The 27,110-nt window shown below is 37.7% G+C and overlaps 1 long non-coding RNA gene across 1 annotated transcript in view; it reads left to right on the top strand.

The window, feature by feature from the left end:
- The window catches only part of LOC115837667, a 47,485-nt gene that overhangs the window by 6,327 nt on the left and 14,048 nt on the right, over positions 1-27,110 (top strand). Inside the window, exon 2 of the long non-coding RNA XR_004032731.1 lies at positions 6,389-6,550. This is a non-coding gene — a long non-coding RNA (uncharacterized LOC115837667). The remainder of the gene's footprint in view (positions 1-6,388; positions 6,551-27,110) is intronic.

Genomic DNA, 27,110 nt, shown 5'->3' on the forward strand with positions numbered 1-27,110 from the left:
TTTGAGTAAGGAACTGAATTGTTGTTTCCATAGGTAAATGAGAGACTGCGTTTCTTCAGCTCCAAAGAGAAAGGGTATTTGCTCCTCCCACCTGAAAGGCACCTCTGGGTGGCCAGGGGCCTCATGGGAGTGTCTGGGGTGTGGCAGCCCTACAGGGAACCCCCAACAAAATTGGTTTTAAAAAAGCTTGCCCAGGAAGCACATATAGGAGCTGGTCACTTCATACTTTGAGCCCATCTGGAGGGGCTTAGATCTCCAGAGAGAAAAACTGAGACACATAAGACAGTGGCAACGACTCAGTGGTGACTCACTGTAGAGTCCTGCCCGCAAGCAGCAAACACTTCAATCCACTCCACGAAAGCGCTAGGCCACAGCTCAATTCCTCCTTAAAAAAAAAAAATAAATAAAGTATGGGAAACAAATAATCTAAGCATGAGGAGAAAACAAGGAGAATAGCCCCTCTTCAAGCACTGGTGCCTCTACTTGCCAGAGTTTGTGTAAAATGGAAGTAATATGGTCTTTGTGCACATTTACATTAAGGAAAAAGAGCCTTAAGGTCGACCTGCAAACGACAGAGTTCCTAAGTTCTCTTTTTTTTTTCTGTTTTCATTTTTCCTACTTTAAATCTGCCGTTACTTTTCCACTGAGAGAAAAACCACTGTTTAGATCTAACAGGTGTTTGTTTTTTTTTTTTTTTTTTTTTTGCAGCCCGGGGAATTTGTATTTATCTCATAGCTAAATCTATAAGATTTATTTCTATTGGTATGCACAAATATGTCTATGTATTTATGTGTTGTGTACACAGTGTTTCAGTACTAAAAATAAATAAAACAGCTCTAGCTAATTGGCTAAAATATAAAAGCACTTAAATCGGATAATCAAAAGAAGACTAGTCAAATGCTTTTTCAAGTTAATGTGATTTAAGTAAAAATTTTAATAAAATAATCTGGCTTTAAAATTATTGGTAAAATAATATTAGAGATGTCTTAAAAATTGTTAGCATTTTTGATCAACTGGTTTTGTGCTTACTCCTACAGAATACTATAAGCCATAAGGGTTATAAAACTATGAAACCCAGCTCAAGACAAAATGATCTTTGCTTGTATAATTTTTGACAAGTAAGACATGGAATACTCTTGGTTTAATGAAAACAGCTAAATCTCAAGTTATTGGTAAAAATACCCTTATATTTAACCTTAAGTTTCTTACTTAAGTAAACACCTAAAATTCACAGCTGTAAAAATAGTTAACAGGGAAATAACTTACAGAATGACTATCACAGTTTTTGTAAATAATCTAGGTAAATTATTTAATAAATCAATCAGGTAAATGTAATGGAATAAATGCCCGTAAACAAACATGTTATATAATTTAGAATCTAATGTTATTAATAAATATTAAGTATCTGGGTAATTTCCAATTAAAAATTATGGGAAAAAAATTTTAATGTTCTTATTAAAAGGTAAATAGATTTGTCTAACTGAAAGCTTATTTAAGGGTTATTTATAAAACAAGATAAAAGGAACCAAAAAATAAGAAATGTAAAAAGGTTAAAAATATAAAGAAGTACTTTTGATAGAAAAGGTAAAAAGGAAAGTAATTTATACTAGAAAGAATCCTGTTTGGTAAATTTTTGTACTACAATAAAATGGGTTGTTCAAGAAAAAGGGATATTTAGGACAAAACAGAAAGTCTAAGCATGTTGTAAATGTTCTATGTAAGTCGTAATAAGGTTAGTAAAAAAGATTTTTTTAAAAGGGGTTGTATAATTCAGTTGGCTCAGCAAAAGAAATAATCAGCATAGTTAACAGACAACCCCCAGTGTAGGAAAAAGTCTTCACAATCTGTACATCCAACAAAGGACTAATACCCAGAATCTATGAAGAACTCTAACAAATCATCAAGAAAAAACAACCCCATCAAAAAGTGGGCAAAGGACGTGAATAGACAATTCTCAAAAGAATATATACAAATGGCCAACAAGCATATGTAAAAATGCTCAACATCACCAATTATCAGGGAAATGCAAATCAAAACTACAATGCAATACCACCTTACCCCTCCTGCAAGAATGGCCGTAATCAAAAAATAAAAAAAAATAGATGTTGGCATGGATATGGTGAAAAGGGAACACTTTTACACTATTGGTGGGAATGTAAACTAAAACAACCACTACGGAAAACAGGGTGGAGATTCCTTCAAGAACTAAAAGTAGATCTACTGTTTGATCCAGCAATTCCACTACTAGGTATCTACCCAGGGGAGAAGAAGTCATTATATGAAAAAGATACTTGCACTTGCATGTTTATAGCAGCACAATTTACAATTGCAAAAATATGGAATCATCCCAGATGCGCATCAATCAACAAGTGGATAAAGAAAATGTGGGATATATATACCATGAAATACTACTCAGCCATAAAAAGGAATGAAATAATGGCATTTGCAGCAACCTGGATGGAATTGGAGACTATTATTCGAAGTGAAGTAACTCAGGAATAGAAAACCAAACATCATTTGTTCTCACTCATAAGTGGGAGCTAAGCCATGAGGACACAGATGCATAAGAATGATACATTGGACTTTGGGGAGTAGGGAGAAAGGATGGGAGGGGGTGAGGGATAAAAGACTACACATTGGGGGCTGGGCTCGGTGGCTCATGCCTGTCATCCCAGCACTTTGGAAGGCCAAAGCGGGCGGATCACGAGGTCAGGACATCAAGACCATCCTGGCCAACATAGTGAAATTCCATCTCTACTAAAAATACAAAAATTAGCTTGGCATGGTGGCATGTGCCTGTAATCCCAGCTACTCAGGAAGCTGAGGCAGGAGAATAGCTTGAACCAGGGAGTCAGAGGTTGCAGTGAGCCAAGTTCACGCCACAGCATTCCAGCCTGGTGACAGAGCAAGACTTCGTCTCAAAAAAAAAAAAACAAAACCAAAAAATCAAAAAACAAAAAATAAAACACTACACATTTCATACAGTGTACACTGCTCGGGTGAGGATGCACCGAAATCTCAGAAATCACCACTAAAGAACTTATTCATGCAACCAAACACCACCTGCTCCCTGCAAACCTATTGAAATAAAAAATAAATTTATAAAGATATATGAGTTGTGAATTTAGTGTAAAGATGAGAGTCAAAGCCACAACTATGAATGAAATAGAAATATAGAGAAAAAAGGCAGCTAAGAATAGATAGCTATAGAACAGAGAAGAAGGGGAGTCTGGTATAGTAGGAGCCTGTAGTGGTCAGACAAGTTCGGAGAGAACAAGGAAACACAGTCATAAAAGTCAAGAAAGAAAGAGGAATATTAATTTGGTTGACTGCATGCTAGAAATGGACTCTAACTAATATAAGCAAAACAAATTTATTGGACGAATATATAGCTGCATATAGGAGGGAATGCAAAAGCTAAAGAACCAGGCTTGGCACACTCAGGAACTAGGCAGCTCCAAAGAGTTGAAATAGCAGTTGCTGCCTGACATTTTCCCCTAATGTAGCCAATGGAATGCAAACAAAAACAAAGCCTATTCAGTTTTGTTCCTTTTCCCACAATTCACTTTCTAAGGAAACAGTTCAATTGGCCTGCCTTGGTTTACATTTCTGCTTCTTACCCAGAGCAAGGCAAATGATTAGCAGTCCCGTGAGACTCATCAGTAGTAGAGCAGAAATTTTCAATTACCAAAGAAGATGGAATAGAAGTTGAACACTTAGGGGAAAAAAAACATAAACATAACCAAAAAACACACACAACAATGTCCACTACAGAGGATTTATTTAACAGTGTTAGTAAAGACAAATATTTCTTCTCAGTAGAGCTGTTTGGAGTATCCCTTTCCCCCTAAAAAAATGTGGTGAATTTTATTATAAAGTCATAGACATTTTGGATTAAATATACTAGAAATATTCTGTCAACCTGATGTGGTAGGCAGAACAATGCCTCTCCCAAAGATGTCCATGACCTAATTCCTACAGTTTGTGAATATGGTACCTTGCATGAAAACGGAAAATTAAATTTTTTCTAATTAGTTCATGTGAAAATAGAGAGATTATCCTGGACTATCCCTGTGGGCCCACTGTAATCACCAGGGTCTTTAAAAGTGGAAGAGAGAGGCTGAAGAGGAGGTCAGAGTGATGAGATGTAAGAAGGACTCAATGCCATTGCCGGCTTTGAAGATGGAGGAAGGGGGCCAAGAATTGTGGAATATGGACAGCCTCTAGGAGATAGAAAGAACAGGGAAACCAATTCTCCTCTAGTCTCCAGAAAGGAACACAACCCTTCTCACATCTTGATTTTAGCCCAGTGAGACCTGTGTTAGGCTTCTAACCTTCTGAACTATAAGATAATTTTGTGTTGTTTTAAGCCACAAACTTTATAGTAATTTGTTACAGCAGCAGTAGAAAATGAATGCTCTCCACTCCATTTTGAAAACAGATAAAATAGAGTTAGGTTAAGTGGATTTGTTAAATTGTCTGAGAAAAAAACAGGACTGAAACCAAGGCTCTAGATTCCCAAGCCAGTGTTTCATTGAACTTCAGATAGATGTGTTAGAGGGTTTTACCACTATAATTCATGATTATTTGGAAACACAGAAAGGATAAAGAAGGAAACTGAAGTTTAATTTCTTTTAAAATATTATGTTAAATAATTATTCAGGGTCTAATTAAAGAGAATGAACTCAAATACAATTTCTTAGTTTTTCTGACCTATAAGTTGAAGTGGCTATTTAAATACTCTCTTTGGGATATGGCAGAACCACTGCAGAACATTAAGATGATTTTTACTTCTTTATTTCCAAACATTTTATTATATGCTACTTATAACCACATTTATTCTCTAAGAAACAATGACTCTTGGTAAGTAAAAGGCATTTGTTTTATCAGTAACTATGCAAGTGTAGGAGTGGATAGAGAGCTGAATTGCTCTGTTTAATTAAAGGATAATTCAAAATTAAGAGTAATCTGGAAAGAACGGAGATAGAAAGGGAAAATTAGGAAGATTGCAGGAGTTGGGAGCAGCTATTGCAGTTAAAGGATCTAACAAGTGATTCTGAGTTGTTTCCTATGTATCACTTAAGGTAGCCCCCAAATCTTCAATTAAAGTTTTGCTACAAGCAACAGCCCATCTTTGTGGTTACTCTGAAGGAAATGATAAAGTTATAAAGGGCATTTTTGCCTTTGACTTAAAATTATGACAGAGAAATGAATAGCCATAAGATATTATCGAACAAAGACCAAAAACTCTTGACAGACAGGAATTCAGAAAACCAGAGTGTCTCAGAAAATGTATGACCTGCATATTAAAATATAAACCTATAAGAGGTGTGTATAAAATTATGGGGAAGGTTTTGGATACGAAATCCATGTAATTGGGATTTGAATCAACTTTTTGTAGAGTGAAGTAGCTGAATGGCCCCAGCTGACCTCTGGCCTACAAAATCACAACCAACACCACCACCAATTGTAATTGTAACTAAAATTTACAAAAGCTTATCTCATCTACCAGGCTCTGCACTAAAACCCTTTAAATATATTACTTCACATAATTCACACAACAATTTACTGTTTTGTGAATTATAAGAAGTAATATATTTAAAGAACTGTTATATTCCCATTTCACAAAATGAAGATCAGGCAGAGACAGGTAATATAACTTGCCCAAATTTTTATACCTTAGGAAATCAAGAACTATATATACTTCATTTCAACCCAGATCTGTCTCATTCCAAAGCCATAACCAGTAAAACCAGTGTTTCCAAAAGTCTAGTTTAACCAATCTGAAAAGTGGTTTTAATTTGCATGCTGAAAAAAATTTGTATAAAATTTCATATGTTTGAGAGCCACTTATGTGGCATTTCTCTCCATTACTTTTATCCACTTCTGTATTGAGTTGTTAACATTTTTCCTACTGATTCCTAGGGGCTCTGCATATTTGCTAAATCCTAACTTTTTCTAGCCTATATATGTGGCAATTATCTTCTCCCCATTCATGGTGTATTAATCAGTGTTCTCTAAGAGAAACAGAACCAGTAGGATATATGGAAGGGGATTTACTAAGGGAAATTGGCTCATGGTATCACCAAGGTGAAAAGAATCCAGTAGTGGCTCAGTCCATGTTCAGGAACCTCAGAACCAGGGAAGCTGACAGTCCAGCTTCCCAGTCGGGCACCAGAGCCCTGGGAAACCTCTGGTGCAAGTTGCTGAGTCCAAAAGCTGAAAAACTTGGAGTCTCATGTCCAAAGGCAGACGTAGAACAAGTATCCTGCTCCAGGAAGGGAGTGTGGGGGGAGGAGAAAGGGATAGAGGGAAAGAGAGAAGAGGGAGAGAGACAGAGAGAATCACCAATCACCTCTTTTTTCCCCTGTTTTTTTCTCATCCCTAGGCCCCCCCTGATTGTATGGTGCCTGCCCACATTGAGTGTGGGTCTTCTTCTGTCAGTCCACTGACTCACAGGTTAATCTCTTCTGGAAACACCCTCACAGACACATCCAGAAGCATCCCTCAGTCCAGTCGAGTTGACACCTGAAATTAACCATCACACATGGTTAGACTTTTTATTTCCTTTCTAGTATTTCTGATGTATTTAATATTTTATCAGCTTTATTAAAGATAAATGACATATTTAAGTGTGCAATAATTTTTAAAAGTTATGTACACACAAAGCCATCAGTACAATTACAATAATGAATATATTCATCACCTTAAAAAGTTTCCTCTTGCTCCTTTGTAATCCTTCCCTCATGCCCCTCCTTGCCCACCAAGTCCTAGTTAATGATGTACCTGCTTTCTGTCACTATAGTTTAGTTTGCATTTCACTGAATTTAAATGATGGGCTCAAGCAGTATGTAATCTTATTTGGTATGACTTCTTTCACTCTGCATAATTATTTTTAGATTAATCCATGTTGTTTCACGTATCAAGAGCTCACTGGTGGCCAGGCGTGGTGGCTCACACCTGTAATCCCAGCACTTTGGGAGGCCGAGGTGGGCGGATCACGAGGTCAGGAGATCGAGACAATCCTGGCTAACACGGTGAAACCCCATCTCTACTAAAAATACAAAAAATTCTCCAGGCGTGGTGGCAGGCACCTGTAGTCCCAGCTACTCAGGAGGCTGAGGCAGGAGAATGGCATGAACCTGGGAGGCGGAGCTTGCAGTGAGCAGAGATCGTGCCACCGCACTCCAGCCTGGGCGACAGAGTGAGACTCTGTCTCAAAAAAAAAAAAAAAAATGTTCACTGGTTTTTATTGTTGAGTAGTATTTCATTGTATGGCTATGTGTATACATTCACCTGTTGATCAATATTTACAATATTTCCAATTTTGGCTATTACAGTAAAGCTACTGTGAATATTCATGTAGAAATCTTTGTATGATTTTATGCTTTCATTTAACTTGGGTGAATCCTAGGAGTAGAATGGCTGGATCATGTGAGACACATATGTTTAATTTTTAAAGAAGTTGCCAAGCTGTTTTCCTAAGATATTCTAACATTTTACATTCCCAACAGAATGAGGGTTCCAATTATTCCACACTCTCACCAGCACTTTAATATAATCAATCCTTTTAATTTTTAATTTTAGATATTCTAACAAATGTGTAATAGTATTCTATTATGGTAATAATTTACATTTAGCTAATGACTAGTAATATTGAGCATCTTTTTCTGTGCCTACTTGCCATCCACGTATCTTTTTTTGATGAAATAGTTATTCAAACATTTTGCCCACTTTTATTGGGTTCTCTATTTTTATTATTGCATTTTGAGAGTTCTTTATTCTGAATACAGTTATTTTATCAGATATGTTATTTGCAAATATATTCATTCAATCTGTGGTTTGTCTTTCATTCTACTAATACTGTCTGTCAAAGAACAGAAGTTCTTAATTTTAATGAAATTCAATTTATAATTTTTTTTCTTTTTTGGATCATGATTTTGCTGTCATATCTAACAAATTTTTGCGTAGCACTGGGGCACAAACTCCAAGTACAGATGGCTTCACTAGTGAATTCTACCAAATATTTAAGAAGAAAATAATACCAATTCTACACAAAGTCTTCCCAAAAATTAAAGATGGGGATATACATCTTAACTTACGCTGTGGGACCAGCATTACTCTGTTACCAACACCAGACAAAGATGTTACAAGAAAGAAATCTACAGGCTGGGCATGGTGGCTCACGCCTGTAATCCCAAAACTTTGGGAGGACAAGGCAGGTGGATCACCTGAGGTCAGGAGTTCAAGACCAGCCTGGCCAAAATGGCAAAACCCTGTCTCTACTAAAATCCAAAAAAAAAAAAAAGTAGCCAGGTGTGGTGGCAGGTGCCTGTAATCCCAACTACTCAGGAGGCTGAGGCAGGAGAATCACTTGATCCTGGGAGGCGGATGTTGCAGTGAGCCAAGATCACGCCATTGGACTCTAGTCTGGGCAACAAGAGCGAGACTCTGTCACAAAAAAAAAAAAAAAAAAAAAAAGGAAAAGAAATCTACAAACCAATATCAATTACTAGCATGCATGCAAAAATTCTAAATGAAATGGTAACACATCAAATCCAATAGCGTATAAAAGGGATAATACATCATTGCCAAGTGGGGCTTATATCAGAAATGCAAGATTGTCTTAACATTTGAAAAGCAATCAGTGTATATAATTTACCATATTAACAGTAAAATATTGAAATCGTAATCATCCCAATAGATGCAGAAAATCATTTCATAAAATCCAATTTCATTTCTGATTTTAAAACAACTTTCATCTAGGAATAGAAGGGAACTTCTTCATCCAAATGTATGACATCTACCTAAACCCTTAGGCTAACAAGTGTTGAAACATCAAATTCTTTCTTCCTGAGGTCAGAAACATGATAAGAGTGATTGCTTTCACTACTTCTATTTAACATTTTACTGAAAGTTCTAGTTTGTGCATTAAAGTTTTTAAAGCTCAACTTAACAGCAGCATCAAGTATATTAAATACTTAGGAATAAATGTGACAAAAGAGGTCCAAGACCTGTAAACATAAAACTATAAAATATTGCTGTGAGACGTTAACACGGTGGCATGGGGCCTCACGCCTGTAATCCCAGGAATTTGGGAGGCCAAGGTGGGTGGATCACCTGAGGTCAGGAGTTTGAGGCCAGCCTAGCCAACATGGTGAAACCCCATCTCTACTAAAAACACAAAAATTACTTGGGTGTGGTGGTGCATGCCTGTAATCCCAGCTACTCGGGAGGCTGAGGCAGGAGAATTGCTTGAACCCTGGAGGGGGGAGGGTTGCAGTGAGCCGAGATCGCGCCATTGCCCTCCAGCCTGGCGACAGGGTGAGACTCCATCTCAAAAAAAAAAAGGTTAAGGAAGATCTAAGTTAACGAAGTGATTAGCCATGTTCATGCATCAGAAGACTCAATTTTGTTAGGATGTCACTTCTTCCTAAAATTTATCTACAGATTCAATGGATTCCCAAGCAAAATACATCACCTATTTTTTTGTATTTTTAGTAGAGATGGGGTTTCACTATGTTGGCCAGGCTGGTCTCCAACCCCTGACCGCTGGTGATCTGCCCGCCTCAGCCTCCCAAAGTGCTGGGATTACAGGTGTGAGCCACCACTCCTGATTGCCATTACTTTTAATGGCAAAAGCCACAATTACTTTTGCGCCAACTTAATACAACAGTTGCAACTGCAGTCACCATCTGGTTAACCTTACAATTCACTGTCATTCTCCACGTTCCAATTATCTTCTGCACAGGCCAAATAAGTTAGTTGAATGAATATGTGGGAGGAATCACCATCCCTGCATCCTTCAAGTGCTTGATCATGGCACTAATCTCTGCAATCCCTCCAGGGATATGGTGTTGCTTTTGGTTTACTATTTCCCCTGGTAGAGACAGTTCTAGTGGCTTCCATCTGGCCTTTCCCACTGTAATAGCCCTCACTTCACGTGGCAGGGAACCTATGTGTTATAATACTGGACGTGCTTTTCTCTGCAGAGCATAAATGGGGAGATGATGAGCAAGTTAATTTCACTTACATAGAAATAATGACGACTTTACTGTTTGTCTGTATTGTGACTATAAATTTCAGACTGCTATACATTAAGTCTCTGGCATGTAAAAAGTAGTCTATAAATGTTTACAATTAAGTTAAGGCCCCACTCCCTGTATGTAAATTACTTTGGCTCCCTATCCCTTTGGAACAAGGAGACTTGTTTCCCTATCCCTTTGGAATGAGAAGCTTTGTTCCCTATCCCTTTGGAATAAGGGGGCTTGGCTCCCTAAGCCGCCACTCCCTGTATGTAAATTGCTTTGGTTCCCTATTTCTTTGGAACAAGGAGACTTGTTTCCCTATCCCTTTGGAATAAGAGACTTGGTTCCCTATCCCTTTGGAATAAGGGGGCTTGGTTCCCTAAGCCGCCACTCCCTGTATGTAAATTGCTTTGGTTCCCTAAGCCCCCCCTCCCTGTATGTAAATTGCTTTGGTTCCCTAAGCCCCCACTCCCTGTATGTAAATTGCTTTGGTTACCTAAGCCCCCACTCCTTGTATGTAAATTGCTTTGATTCCCTATCCCTTTGGAATAAGGAGTCTTATTCCAAAATTTTAGGTTTCTGTTTTTTTTCCAGTGGTCTCTACTGACCCTGGAGTTTTCCAGTGATGCTGTAGTTTTGTGTTACTGATTGCTTGCCTTAGGATGCACATGTTTGGTCCTTGCTGCTACTTCTTGACACTCTCTAGGTCCTTGTATTAGTCTGCTGGGCTGCCATAACAAAATACCACAGACTGCATGGCTAAAGCAACAGAAATTTATTTTCGCACATTTCTGGAGTCTAGAAGTCCAAGATAAAGGTTCAAGCCAGAACCTTGAACTTGGATATCTACCAATTTGGTTTCTAGTAAGTGTTCTCTTCTTGGCTTGCAAGAAGGTTTCCCTTGTCACTTTCTCACTATGTCCTTACATGGTCTTTCCTCCAGTATGTGCACACAGAGAGCATTATCTATCTATCTATCTATCTGTCTGTCTATCTATCTATCTATCTATCTATCTATCTATCTATCTATCATCTATCTATCTATCTGGCTATCTATCTATCTATCTATCCATCTATCTATCCATCTATCTATCTGGCTATCTATCTATCTATCTATCTATCTATCTATCTATCTATCTATCTGGCTATCTATGTATCTATCTGGCTATCTATCTATCTATCTATCTGGCTATCTATCTAGCTATCTATTATATATATGTATATATACACACGCACACATTTATGTGAATGGAAAATTATTTTCCTTTAATAAAATGTGAAAGGAAAATAACTTTTGGGGCCCCAAAAGCACTAAGCTAAAGGGAAAGTCAAGCCGGGAACTGCCTAGGGCCAACGTGCCTCCCATTCTATTCAATGTCACCCTTCTGCTCGCTGAGATAAATGCATATCTGGCTGCTTCATTTGGAGAGGCTAATCAGAAACTCAAAATAATGCAACCATTTGTCTCTTATCTACCTATGACCTGGAAGCCTCCTCCCCAACTTCCAGTTGTCCTACATTTGCCTCAAGTTGTTCCACCTTTCCCGACTGAACCGATGTACATCTTACACATTATTGATGTCTCATGTCTCCCAAAAATGTATAAAACCAAGCTGTGCTCCTACCACCTTGGGCACATGTCATCAGGATCTCCTGAGGCTGAGTCACTGGCGCGTGTCTTCAACCTTGGCAAAATAAACTTTCTAAATTAACTGAGACATGTCTCAGATATTCAGATAGATACAGATCTATCCATCTCTATCTATCTATCTATCTATCTATCTATCTATCTATCTATCTATCTATCTATCTATCTGTCTATCTATCTACCTATGTATCTAGAGAAAGCACATAAGACCTCTGGTGTCTCTTACAAGGACACTAATCCTATTGGATCTGGGGCCTACCTGTGTGGCCTCATTTAATTTTACTTATTTCCTTAGAGACCCCACAACAGCACTAAGGATTGGGGTTTCAACATATTAATTTGGGGGGAGACACAAACACTTATTCTGCAACAATTCTAATCCCTGCCTGTTGCTCTATTTTCTCTTGGGTTAATCCCTTTGCCTTGGGGAGTTCCTAAATAAATTTGCTTGGCTATTGCCACTTATTTGCTATGCTAACCATTTAAGTCATTCAAAATATTCCTCTCCATCTTTTCCTACCTTTCAGTGTATATAAAGCTATTAACCCAATAAACAATAAATGGTAAGTTCTATTTAATTCCACTTAATATTTTGTCAGTTGGTATCAGAACATGGCATATTTATGTGGAAAGACATAAAATAAGAATTTAATTCATTAGCATATATTTTAAAAACACATTTTTTTCAAAGTTACTGTAACAAAATATTAGGGGAACAGGAGTGGGTGCTTGCCTAGCCTTTTTACCTTCCTCCAGAAGCTGAGTAATAAGGAAGTAACTAGTAGTCCTACTTATTTTATGTGCCCTTACTCCTCCTTTCTTTCCCATCCCCGACACTCCCCATCCTCCCTGCACTGTCTACACACACACACACACACACACACACACCTCACTTTGAGGTAAATATCACAGATATGAGAACTGAGTCTTAAATAAAAGAAATATGTTGACTAGATCGACTTGCTTATACTATAAGAGGAGGAACCAACAAAATTGGGAACAGGACAATGACAGTGTTGAAGGCAGAAGCAGCTGATCTAGGCCCCGAAGAGGTGGAGCAGAGATTGGCAGCAGCAGCAGCAGCAACAACAACAACAACAATAGTGGGAAATCAGGGGACAGGAACCACCAGCACCCTGCCAAGGGATGCACAGGACTTGGGGGTAGGGCCTTAGCTTGTTTGAGAGCAATAACCACTGAAGAATGTTATCCTTCAGTGGATAACACTAGCGAGCAAGCTATTTTTGTTATATTCATGACTTCAGAGTTTTAAGAAATCGATGTTTTGACCTAAACCGTAAATCTTTATAAGTGTTTGCTATGCACAAACTGGAGACTGAGAGATCTAGGTTTGAATTCCAACTCTTCCTCTTATTGTCTGTGCCACGTTGGGAAAGGTGTAAGCCCCATTTGCTCATATATAAAATGAAGACAGAGGCTGGGTGCAGTGTCTCTTGCCTGTAAATCCTAGCACTTTGGGAGGCCAAGGTGGGCAAATCGCTAGAGCCCAGGAGTTTGAAGCCAGCCTGGGCAACATAGAAAAATCCTGTCTCTATAAGAAATAGAAAAATTAGCTAGGCATGGTGTTGTGAGCCTGTACTCCCAGCTACTGGGAGGCTAGGGTGAAAGAATCAATTAAGCCTGGGAGGTTGAGGGTGCAATGAGCCATGATCATGTCACTGCACTCCAGCATGGGTGACAGGGTGACACCCTGTCTTATAAAAAGAAAAAATGAGGACAATAATGGTACCTAGTTCATATGTTGTGATAACCATTAAACTAGATGGTGTATGTAGTGATTAGTAGAGTGGCATGTAGTAAGAACTCAATAAGTGTTAGCTATATCTTATTTTAAGTGCAGGGAATAAAATTTTAAATTTGACACTATCCTTAATGGTGATATATATATATATATGTGTATATATATATGTATATATATATGTATATATATGTATATATATATGTGTGTATATATGTATACATATATGTATATATATGTGTATATATATGTATATATATATATAAGTAAATAACTATGATGCAGTGTGGTAAGTGGGTTTAATAGATGTATCTAAAAGTGCTATAGGAAAACAAAAAAAGAAAAAAGTAATTATGTAGGGAAATTAGGAAATACCATAGAAAGTAGATGTGTTTTAGTTAGAATGCAAGGAGGTGTATACCTCTCTAAGGAGAATATGTTGTTAAAGGTTATTTAGAAAAATAAGTAAAAAGTGAGAAGTCCTAAGAATAGTTGAGATTATGAAATGATCATTTAATGTTAGCAAAAGCCATTGAAGTGGTTTTATGGCATAATGCAAATATTCTCATCCATATCCAGTATTATAGTCTTATTAATATTTACAACTCTGTTTTCTGTTTCTATTTCCCTTTCTAAAATTTAAATTTTACTTTAGGAAAAAACCCTCTCTCCCATAATGTGATGTAATTGTCAAAGAAGTTGATATGGTTTTAGTTTGAATTAACAAAAATATAGAGTCCAGAAAAAGGGAAATGATAGGCTGTCTATACGCTCCACCAGGTATCAAAGCATACTTCTATTACTCTGATTGGTCCTGAATACACACATTAAGAGGGACGATGCTAACTGCAAGTGTTTTTGGATGAAAGCAACCATTATGATGATGAGGAATTTAAATCATGACGTATGACGAATATTCAAATGCTCCAGAAATGATTATCCCAGAGGCGAGCAAACAAAGGGAGAGGAGAGAGAAGCATATGGCCATAGAGTTAGAACTGACTATATGAAATTAAGGGAAAAACAAATTTCTCTCTTTAGAAAGAGAAGTAAAAGGTGAGAAGTCCTAAGAATGGTTGAGATTATGAAATGATCATTTAATGCTGGCAAAAGCCATTAAAGTGGTTTTGTGGCATCATACAAATATTCTTATCCATATCCAGCAATGGCCATATGCTTCTCTCCCCACTCCCTTTGTCTGCTTGCCTCTGGGCTAAATGTAAGGATGAGTTTTCTAACAAGTCAAGCTGCCTCAAATGATATGACTTTTCCTGGGAAAGGAGTGAGCTTCTCACTACCAGAGTTGTTTAAGCAGAAGTTCGTCATGGAAATCTTGTAGAATATGCAAGTGCTATATAGGGAACTGGGCAAATGACATTAAGGTCCCCTTCAAACCTGAGACTTCGGAGAATCAATGTTCCTCCTTTGAATTTTGAAGATATGTGCTAAGACTTCATTATGGTGCATATGAAAGCCAACCAAAGATGCTTAAATGATTATAGATGAGAATGTGTGAATAAATAATCTACATAGTGGAATATGGAGCAGGCAAATATCGAAGCCCCAATTCCATCAGTCTGTTTTTGCTAGATATACTGGAGTTACAAACAATTCCAAAATCTTTGTGGCCTAACAAGAAAGAAACAAAGATTTCTTTCTTACTCTCATTCCATGTTAGCTTCAAATTGAGTAAAATTCTGGACCATATCTCATTCTCTTGGAGTCAGGCTGTAAAGGAAGCCTGTGCATAGCCATTGCTGCAACTGTGAAATTGTAAGATCATATGAGGGCTCATAAAACTTCTGCCGAAAGTTGGCATCATCACTTCCACTCTATTTCTGGTCACAGCAAGTCATGTAGCTAAGCCTGCCATCAATAGGGCACAAAGGATGGCACTAAAAGGGAGGGACAGCAACTATTTTGATTACCTTTAGTGTATTATATCAAGTCACGCAGTCATGGTTTGACATTTGACAATTCCACACAGTGAAATAAATGACTTCTAAGGAGCAAGAAAAAAGTTTTTGTATAGTGCTTATTTTGGAAATGCTTCGTCCTACCAAAAGTCAGGGCAATCTAAAAAACCACTACCCACTTCACACAGAAAGAGAAAATAGAACTCCCAGTCACTCATAGCAGGGTATATTTGGAGAGTTACAGAAAAAAGGCATCTCCATATATTTCATCATTGCCTTTGAAAAAGCTTACAGAAACACAAATATTCACGGCTACCTAAATATAGTTGATAAAGACGTTGTACTTTAAAAGTAAATTTTTGGATAATTAATCACAAACATAGAGAATTCTTTGGAAGTCCATGACCAGAGCTGCTTGGTGATGGGAGATGTGACCTTTTTCCATATGGGGGCTGTACAGTGGGTATAGGAGCTGGTGGTGAGATTGATGGGATTAAGAGCTAAGCAAGAGCAAATTTCCAAGGGTCTTTTATATCAAAGAGTCTAAACTTAATTTAGAGGCCATGGAGCACCAGTGAAGCCTTTAAGCATCAAACAGGCAAGATCAGATTTGTGTTATTAAAACAAAACCACTTGGACAATAATATAGAGGATGGAATAGAAGTGGGACCAAATCTAAGGCAAGATTAGGTAATTATTAGAATTAGAGTAATCTTGGAAAAAAATGAAAAGCTCTTGAACTAACTTATGAGCAATAGTAATACAGAAGTGAGAACAAATGGAAAATTATTATAGAGATAAAAAGGATATAGAGATAAAAAGATATCCACCGAGGCAGGCGGATCACGAAGTCAGGAGTTCAAGATCAGCCTGACCCACATGGTGAAACCCCATCTCCACTAAAAATACAAAATATTAGCCAGGCATGGTGGCACACACCTGTAATCGCAGCTACTCTGGAGGCTGAGGCAGGAGAATCACTTGAACCTGGGAGGCGGAGGTTGCAGTGAGCCGAGATCACAACCACTGCATTCTAGCCTGGGGATAGAGTGAGACTTCACCTCAAAAAAAAAAAAAAAAAAAAAAAAAAAAAGGGACAGGACTTGGTGCGTGAATGGGAGAGAAGGCTGAATGATGAGTACTCAAATGATTGCCAAATTTTGAGCTTCCTGCAGCTGGGCAAGTATAGTTCAGTGTTTTAGAGATGCAGCCTTAAGTTTAAGCCCTGGTTGCTACTTCCTAGATTTGTGCCCTTGGACAAGTTATTTCTTCTTGTTGAGCCTCTATTCCCACATCTACAAAATTGGGCTGATAATAATACTCCCATCATAGGACTGGTAGGGAAGTTGCACACTGTCATCAGGGACAAATTTTAGAGACCCTCTAAGGTACTTACAAGACTTGGAGATATATTAAAGATAGGCCAGTATGCCATCCACTGCGATTTGTTAATGTTGTATTTCTGGGATGGATAGGCCTTATGAGGAAGACAGCATGGATGGCTATAGTGTTTCTTCAAAATGGATATTCTGAAAAATGCTTCTATAAGAAAGTTAAAAACCTTTTCTTTCATCTTGTCACAATGCCAGTTCTGGTTTGCAACATTGGGTGGCTCTTATTCTGTCTTTAGTTCCTTACTAGATATCTTTGAGTTTGAGCCTTCATCCAGCTCCAGGTTAAGTAGCCCAAGTACTCAGAATTAGTCTAGATTTTTCACATCCACTCAGAAGGAATGATGACACATTTTGGGATTAAGCATCAACAGTGGTTTTGTTAATAGACAAGAAAATTGCATAGAAAGTTGGTAGTAAAATTTTAAAATTTTGGATTGGCTATGACTATAAGCTCTGATATGATACTTTAGTTGGGAATCACAGAATGCTTAAGAAATTCCATTAACAACACCCTAATACTAATTGCCCACATAACTATAAGCAGTGAATAAGTGGTAGCTATTATTTTTGTTATTAGCTATTATTATTATGGATTGATGGCCAACTGAAGTATTGCCAGACCATTAAGGTGTATTGAGCTGTATAAAAATCAAAAGGGAAAAGTCAAACTGGAAAATATGTTTCAATATGTTTCCATGCACACTGGATAGATAAAATGAGAGATATACATTTATATAAATGTATGACTAATATGTGTTCCAAAATTGTGTGAGAGTCCTGTGATTCTGATATGTCTTAAGATAATATTAGTAGTAATTATAATTATAATTATTATGTAACATTGATGTATGCCACAGATGTAAACAAATTTCCTTGTAAATTGTGTCTTTAGCCATGGCTGTTGTAAGACTTTTTCTCATCCACAATTGCTGTTTTACTTTGGTCCTTTTGTAGGGTGGTTTATAATCAGCTACAGAATTCTGAGGACTCTTAAATATAGGTTTCCAATCATTTTAGAGATTGTGTCATTGGAATAGAGATAGGACTCTCATGGAAAGCTGATGTATTTGTGAGGATTGTTGATCCAACACCGAACAAAACAGGAGATAATTTCATGAACTGAACTAACAGAAGACTGAAATAATATTCTATAATTCTTTGATTGAAAACATTTGCTGATTGTTTTTGTTTTGTTTTTCATAGTCAAGAAAACTTTCTCTTTTTAAAGCTATTTACAGCTTTTAACAATTGAGTAAAGTCTACTCTTATGAGAAAAATTTGAAATATAATTTTTTCCCTCAATTTAATTCCTCCCAAACTTGGAAACTGTTTTGTGAGTATTCGTAATTTATGACAATATACTTATTTGCATAAAATCAATAAGAATCTTTATATTATATATAATAAGGCAAAATTGGAGACACCGGTTATTTTGCCACACTTTGACTGGAGTGACATTTTCAGACTGTCTTGAGAAAATGAGGCTGACCTGTAGAGCTGATAAAAAATACTTTAGAAAAACTGACCCCATACCTTGTCCTTTACAGGGTCCTGATCCACATTGAGTAAAGAATGTCATATTCTGACAGGCCTAGGAACTCTAAGTTTTCTTGAGACTTCAAAAAGAAGGGAATTCACCCAATTCATAAGTATCTGCAGACACAGATAAATCCTTGGCTGGGCTTGAGGCTTTCAAAAAGGTCTCATATGAAGTTCCTTAGGAAAAAGTTTCCAGCAAAGCCAATTTGAAAAGAGAGAGAGAGAGAGAGAGAGAGTATGTGGCAAATGATGGTTCTTGCTGCATTTTATGCAAATAATCAAGCCAAGTAGAATAGGACTAAAATTTATTTTACAAAAAATTTGGTCCTATGATTTTGTCATTAATAAAACTGGGGAATTGGAGAGAGAAAATGTATGTTTCAAAATAAACCATAGTACACCTGTGATATGGTTTGACTCTGTGTCCCCACCCAAATCTCATCTTGAATTGTACTCCCATAATTCCCACAAGTTACAGGAGGGACCCAGTGGGAGATAATTTGAATCATGGGGCAGTTTCCCCCGTACTATTCTCATGGTAGTGAACAAGTCTCACGAGATCTGATGGTTTTATCAGGGGTTTCCGCTTTTGCGTGTTCATCATTTTTTCTTGCTGCCACCATGTAAGAAGTGCCTTTCTCCTCCCACCGTGATTCTGAGGCCTCCTCAGCCATGTGGAACTGTGAATTCAATTAAACCTCTTTTTCTTCCCAGTCTCAGGTATGTCTTTATCAGCAGCATGAAAATGGACTAATACAACCTGTTATTAGATTCTAACCTTGTCCAGTTTTTTTTTTATTTCTATTATTTTGTACAATTTGGACCCAATCCTAAAATTTTTCCTGGCCACAAGTCTCCAAAATAATGTTTTCAATTTTTTCTTTCTTTCTTTCTTTTTCTTTCCCCCCATTTTTCCTGATTTGAAACACAGAAGCTAGACAACTTAAACTTTGGAAGAAAAGAACAGTAACCTATTCATATACGTGAGCCACTTTCATACCTACCTACTGATGTATGGACTTTAGAGTAATATGGCCTGTATCTGTTTTCTGGTACTTTTTGTTGGTGTTGTTTGTTTTCTTTCTGTTTTCCTTTCCTGTTTTTTTCTTTGTGGGATGTGAGACTTCACAGTCTGCTAAAAATGAGCTTTACTAACAATGTGGGACTTATCTGTCTGGAAATAAACTGTCCTAGCCACAAGAGATCAGAGAAAACCCAAGACCAGAGACTCATTTTCTTCTAAAATTTTTTCTCCAAAAGATTTTTAAAAGAAAAGGGGGAAGAAATGTGAAAGGAAAATAAAACTTGGGGCTCGAATTCACTATGTCAAAAGGAAAAAATTAAGCCAAAAGCTGAGTCACGCAAGGAGCTGCCTTTCTTTTTGTTCCTAATCAGATAGCTACAGACGAGAGGTTAAATATCTCCATGGGTAGCTACCCTATGTTCACTTTGTACTTTCATCTTATGTAAAGTGCCGATATACAGAGCACTGCATGAATACATGATTGACTACTCCCCTACCTGCTCCTGTTCTCTTACAATATGTGGATTTCCACACTCTTCCTCTTTCCCCTCCAGCCCACCTTTCTCCTTTAAATATTGGATCCCTCAAAATCATCTTTGGAGAAAGGCACTCACCTATCTCCCAGGCACATCCTTAACCTTGACAAAATAAACTTTTAAATTGATTGAGACCTGTCTCAGATGCTTTTTGGTTTACACTCCAGACAGTTACATGAGAGAACACAAATTTCTTTTTTTTTAAGCACTGAATTTTTGAGTCTTTTTATTATAGCAGATCAGCCTAATACATGAAATAAAATGCCTGGTACAATGCCAGTCAACTGTGTTAACAAAAGACTATGAGATCTACAGAGGAAAAAAGGAGAGCTTTATTTCCTATATATTAAAAAAAATCTTCAGACTGGGGAGGCACAGCCTCCTGCCCAAGTTAAAGTGTACTTTCTGAAGAACAAAGGGAGGGTCTGGCTTAAATAGGAAAATTCTTGTCTGGATTCTCAGTCAGGCTCACTTACACAAATGAAGGATTCAAACTTATTCAATTCTGATTGATCAAAATAGCCCATCCCTGATTGAATGGTCGCCAAGCCCTGATTGAATGGTTTCCAAGCCCCAAACCAGGAGTTTCTGTCAAATGTTTCTTTCAACTGCTGGGGGCAGGAGAGGTCCTGTGGCAGTTTATCTTGGCAGTGACAAGAACTGGTTTGGCTCGATCACAGAAAAACAGGTCCTGTGACACTTTTACAACGTGTTTCCCAGAACATAGAGTTTGTGACCACTCCTTGACTCAGCCATGGCCACCTGATTCTATTTTAACTTTTAGCAAATTAGCCACAGGGAGCCCATTTTGTCTGTTAGCCTGGGGCATACTTTAATAACTGCAAGAGTAAATAACAAAATTTTAAAAGATATAAAAATGATAAAATATGTCCTTAAAGATAGATTCTAAAATGTGATTATAATTAAGTTTGAATTATCTGGATACAGAAACCATTACGATTCTATAACATACATGTCTAGTTTTGAGTTTCATACATTCAGACACTTTTCACTTTTTAAGGGAATACATTGTGAGTAAAAGTGGGGGATTCTCAAATACATTTTTTAAAATGCACACTCTCTGTGAGTGTTGTGGCTTTCTCTGCCCTTGGAACACAGGCAGTGGAGTGTTTGTGTTGGTAGAAGTACCAATGGGGCTCCTATTTAGTTGCTGGACAAACCAGGGAGTCTGCTCCCACCTCATGTGTCCTGGTTGTGTATGAAAGACTTCAATGTATATAACATAATGAAAGGATGGTCACACTGCTAAAGAAACAGGGAAGGTAAATACAAAACAATTGGCAGCAAAAGTAATTGTCTATTTACAAAGAAAGCCATGTTTCCTTTGTTGATTTATTCCTAACGCTCCCACCAAGCACCTGGTCCTTTCTACACTATCCTTTGATGTCGAATATATTATATGCACCTAATGACTCAGCCAATATTATTCTGGCTTTTTTTAGTCTTCCAAGTTCTCTAAATGTACACGCCATATTAATTTTCCCCCACAACCACAAAAATGTTGAATTTATATTTCTAGAAATAGAAAGCTGTCAACTAATTAACTGACAGGTGGACTTCAAAAGTTCACTAACCTAGAAGTCAGGCTTTTGATTCCAGCTCTGTTATGCTTAACTATGTGACTTTGTTTTAGTTACATAATTGTTTGAGTCCTAACCTGTAAAATGAGAGAATTGAACTGGATAGGTTCCTAATGGACATATTCTGTGACATATTCTCTACAAATGTATGTGTTATAAGAAAGATTTTATGCATAGGGAGTCAAATTTCTTGTTTTCTCATATTCAAGTCATGAAGAGAGTACCTTTTAAAATACAGAATTCATTACAGAAGGTTTAAGCATCAAATGTTTTCATGTATGTTAAAGTGGAAATTCTGAAATTATGAGAATTTTAAAATTTTTTAAAACTTTTATTAACTGACTACTAATCACTAGGCCTGAGAGATAGAATGGGGAGCAAGGCAGACATGGTCCTGTCCCCCTCAGAGCTGAGGGGAGGCAAATATCAAATGTGTGATGGGTGTTTTGAGAGAGAAGTACAGAAGGCTCTGGCAGTGTACAATTAGGATAGTTGGTATAAGCTAGAGTGTAGGCATAAAGAGGGGGAGGTAAATTTTGTGGATGACTTTTAGGAAATACGGGATCATTTTCCTTGTGCAGAAGTAGAGTGTAGAAGCTACATAGACCTTGGTTTGAATCTGAGCCTTGCCACACACTGTGTCATTTTGGGTCATCTCTCTAAACCAGTTTTTTAAATCTGTAAAATGGGGAAGATAATAATACTTACCTCATAAGGTTGTTAGGATAATTGAATGAGATAGTGCTGTGCCTAGAGCAATAATAATACCAACTATCATTATTATTGCTATTACTAAGTGGTGTTATGTGTCTCTGGACCTAGTCAGGCAATGATCCCAGTCTCCCAGCTGTCCCCAGGAATGCTGCAATTGGTAGTGAAGTCCTGATTTGCAGCAGAAAATTTTTAATTTGCAAACTAGCAAGCAATCTGTAGTTTATCTGTGTGGGCTTCATAAAACTTTCCTAGGCTCTTGCTTCTGTGCCACCCTGCACCCTCCACCAGGTGGGAGGTGGAGAAGGGAAACAGGAAAGGAAGGGGAAATTGGAAGGAGTGTGGCCTCTCCTGGGGTGCTGCAGCACATGTTCAAGAGCCCAGTGTAATGCACTTGGGCCCATGGCAACCCAGTTACCATTCCAGCGGAACGTGGACTTGATTGACAGACTTTGTAGGCAAGATATAACCTTTACACTAATATGATATGTTTAATTTCAGACAGTGATAGAAACATAAGCTGGCGAAAGAGAACAAACTTAAAAAGGAATCACAAAAACAACTCCTCGAGGGCCAAGCAACAATTAGATGAAAAGAAGGGTTTAATCCCCCAAGTCAACCAGCTCAGCCTACTCTCCCAGCTGATTCTACACCTCTATAGGCAAATATCCCAGTTTGTAAGACTGGAGTGTCTGCAGCCATGCTTCCATTTTTCCTTCATGATGTTTGTGCCTCCTCGACAACCTATTCTTGCTTACCCTTAATCTGGTTCAGCCACCTGAAATTTCTGTCTTTCAGTATTGGTTCGTAGAACACAACATGATATCATATGATAATAATACTCATACAGCAGAGGGAGGAGCTATGATCCATTCCATAATTACTGTCTTAATATCCAAAATGACAAACTTGTTGAGACCACCACTGTTCCAAGTCCGGAATCTGAACTGGTTAGAAACCAATGACAATTATCATTTCTACAAAATCAGTCTCTTCATTGGAAAAAGAAGTAGGTAATTATAATATACATTTTCTTAATGCTCCAAAGATTCATTAGATAGCATCCTCCCACAGAAAACCTCAACCATGTGGCAGAGAATTCTTAAAATAATACATTTTATTTTAATATAATTCATTAAGTGCATACAATTTAAAATTTTAAGTATTAATACGTTTGAATTTACTATAAAAATAATAGTAAAATATCAGGTTGGTGCAAAAGTAATCCTGGTTTTTGTCATTAAAAGTAATGCAAAAATTGCAATTACTTTTGCACCAACTTAATAAAAATGAATGTGATAAATTTTATTCTGCTTTCATAGGAGAGCCCAGTATAAATAATAGCACACACTCCTTGGCTAATTTCAGTTAATCTCTTTCTAAACTTCTAAATGATATGAACATTGATATTATTATTAATATTGATTAATGTTAATTATGAGCTATCACTTTATAAAGCTCTCAACCAAAACCACCCTGAAAAACAGTACAGTTTCATAATTCCGACTCCTCACAGAATGGCATCCCAAAAACACTCAGGGAAATCCCCAGCTAGGGTTAGGTACTGCATGGCTTTAGTGACTCTGAAATGGAAAAGATATGGACAGAGCCCTGGAAGGATATACCAGACTGGTCCTCTGTCCTTTGCGGGGATTTAGAGTGTCTTTTCTAACAACCTTGGGGCAAAGTGCCCTTGTGAGTGATGCCAGAAGGCAAACACATGAAAGAAAGAATTGCCTGTACGTCCTGTCACCACACAAAAAAACCGACTTATTAGCTGGGTGTGGTGGTTCACACCTGTAATCCCAGCACTTTCGGAGGCTGAGGTAGGTGGATTTCCTGAGGTCGGGAGTTCAAGACCAGCCTCACCAACGTGGAGAAACCGCATCTGTACTAAAAATACAAAAATAGCTGGGTGTGGTGGCACATGCCTGTAATCCCAGCTACTCGGGAAGCTGAGGCAGGAGAATTGAGAATTGCTTGAACCCAGGAGGCGGAATTTGCGATGAGGCGAGATAGCGCCATTGCACTCCAGCCTGGGCAACAAGAGTGAAACACCATCTCAAAAATAAAACAAACAAAACAGCAACAAAGAAAAACCATTTATAAAAGCCAAAAATTTAAGCTGCCTGTAATCTCATCTCACAAGAGATGAGCTAAGGGCAAAAGCTCTCTATTCTATTCTCTGAAGAAAAATATCTTTAATCTCCCCATTAATGACTTCAGTAAAATGATGTCAGAGAAGAAGTTCAATAATGTCTCTACTTGCATTAATTTGAGATATATATATAAAAATATATATATGTATATATAGGAGGGGTAAAAGTAAAATGGCTTCTTAGAATTGTCAGAAAAGAAATACTAGAAAATACAGTAGAACTAGAGCAAGATCTGAATCATCTCCAAGATAAATTAAATTGTTCAGAGGCCAGGCGCAGTGACTCATGCCTGTAATCCCAGCACTTTGGGAGGCTGAGGCAGGTGGATCACAAGGTCAGGAGATCAAGACCATCCTGGCCAACATGGTGAAAACCCGTCTCTACTAAAAATACAAAAATGAGCAGGGTGTGGTGGCACGCGCCTGTAGTCTCAGATACTCGGGAGGCTGAGGCAGGAGAATCACTTTTGAATCTGGGAGGCAGAGGCTTCAGTGAGCCGAGATCGCCCACTGCACTCCAGCCTGGGCAACAGAGCAAGACTCTGTCTAAAAAAAAAAAAAAAAAGTTCAGAAAAAAAGGGAAAAACATCTGTGTTCTTAAACCTTAAATCTTTAGGCCTTCAGTTATGGTGCATGGTGAAAATGGAATGCTTTATTCTCCTAATTAGTGCTCCCTACAGCAAACCAGAGACGACTGTATCATTTGTTCATTAAAGAAAGAAGCCAGACAGACAGTAAGAAAAACTTGAATTGGGGGATTTTTGCCTTTTCTGAGCTGGACATTTAAAAAATTTGGTATTGTTCTAGTAAAACCTCCTACTGTGAGGTGACATTCACAGTATTTTAATCAGGTACCCAGGATTTATTTTAATCCATTATGGTAAGACACAGACACAGAAATCAGGTATCCAGGATTTATTTTAATCAGGTATCCAGGATTTATTTTAATCAGGTATGGTAAGACACAAAGACACAGAAATGATGGTCATGAAGGAAGAAGTTTACACTCACCGGTCCCTAGACATAGGAGGAACGGCTGTCTCACCACACAGGGCTATATGGGGAAGTACCATGGTTGGTTAGTAAGTTTAGGATTGGCTAGTTTAAATTATTTCCACAGTCTCTGGGGCATAGCGCTGTACTTAGTTGTCTGTTACTTGAATCTGGGTTGACTAGGGTAGGTGAATAGTGGTACTGGGCATAAGATGCTGTTACAGGAGGTAGGTGAGGATTGCCTGGTTCCTACATGAGAGATGTGCAGGCAGGTGAGCTGCGTGCCGTCTAGGAATTAGCTGTCCCTGGGAGGAGCTGCCCTTCTAGGGTCAGCAAGGCCCCAGATGTCAAAACATCAAATACAAAAGTTAGAAAACATGATTACTACGTGAAAGCATGTCATGCTTCACAAATTACTCTATGAAAAGATGCAGTCATAATTTGTATTGAAAATATACAAAACTTTGAAAAACATTAAAGTCCTCACCAGTATGCAGAATTTATAGTTTCATTATAACTGCAAATTTATTTTCTTTAGAACCATTTGGCGGTAGTTCCTATACAAGTGTAAATACTGCAAAACTTGTTATTTATACTCCTTTTATCTCACTTGTTACATTCATAGATTTATATAATGGTATGTTTGGCTCAAGGCAAATTATTTTAAAAACTAACCACTATATACATTTAAAAATACTCTACTAACAGAAAATGACATAATTCTCATATTAAATTTTCAGTTTGGCAAAAAAAAAATTAGCTCAAAAACCTGGTACAAATAAAACAATATTATGATTGCTCATTATTTTTAGAAGTCTGTATTTCCAGGTTTTTAAGATGACCCATCAAATAAGATGCATTGACAGCTGCCAGTCTGTCAAGACTATACGACCACTCTATAATCAGGTGTGTCTAGTCTAGGGATAGCAGATGGGTCTCCTTTGTTGGGTTCTCCTCTTCTTCCCAACCTCTTAAGTTTGGAATTCCCTGAGGCTTAGTCTTTGAATCTTTTCTGTTTCTATATACATCCATTCTTATAGTGCCCTCAGCTAGATTCATGGCTTCAAATCCATCTGTATGTTTTTAATTCCCAATTTTATTTCTCCGGCCCAGATATCTCTCTGAAATTCCAGACCCATACATTCAACTTTATACTTGACAGCTCTACTTGGATGTCCAATAAACGACTTAAGCTTAACATGTCTAAAATGGAACTGTTTATTTCTCCCACTCCCAACAACCTTCTCCAGTAGGCTTCTACAGCTCAGTTAATAAAATTGGATACTTCCAATTAGGATGAATTAGAAGCTTAACTCCTCCTTTTCATATCCCATATCTAACCCATTAGGAAATCCTTCTGGAAAGGCCCTGCCCAGTGTTCACAGCTCAGTCCTTTCTTTCCTTTTTTAATTTTTATTTTAGGTTCAGGGATACATGTGCAGGTTTGTCGTATAGGTAAACTTATGTCACAGAGGTTTGTTGTACAGATTATTTCATCACCCAGGTACTAAGCCTACTACTCAGTAGTTATTTTTCCTGATCCTCTCCCTCCTCCCACCCTCCACCCTCGAGTAGGCCCCAGTGTCTGTTTTTTCCTCTTTGTCCATGAGTTTTCGTCATTTAGCTTCCACTTCATGAGAGCATATGGTATTTGGTTTTCTGTTCCTATGTTAGTTTGCTAAGGATAATGGCCTCCAGCTCCATCCATGTTCTTGTAAAAGACATGATGTCACTCTTTTTCATGGCTGCACAGTATTCCATGGCGTATATATACATTTTCTTTACCCAGTCTGTCACTGTTGG

Source organism: Nomascus leucogenys, chromosome 12 (assembly GCF_006542625.1).
Source record: "Nomascus leucogenys isolate Asia chromosome 12, Asia_NLE_v1, whole genome shotgun sequence".
NCBI classification, from domain to species: Eukaryota; Metazoa; Chordata; class Mammalia; order Primates; family Hylobatidae; genus Nomascus; species Nomascus leucogenys.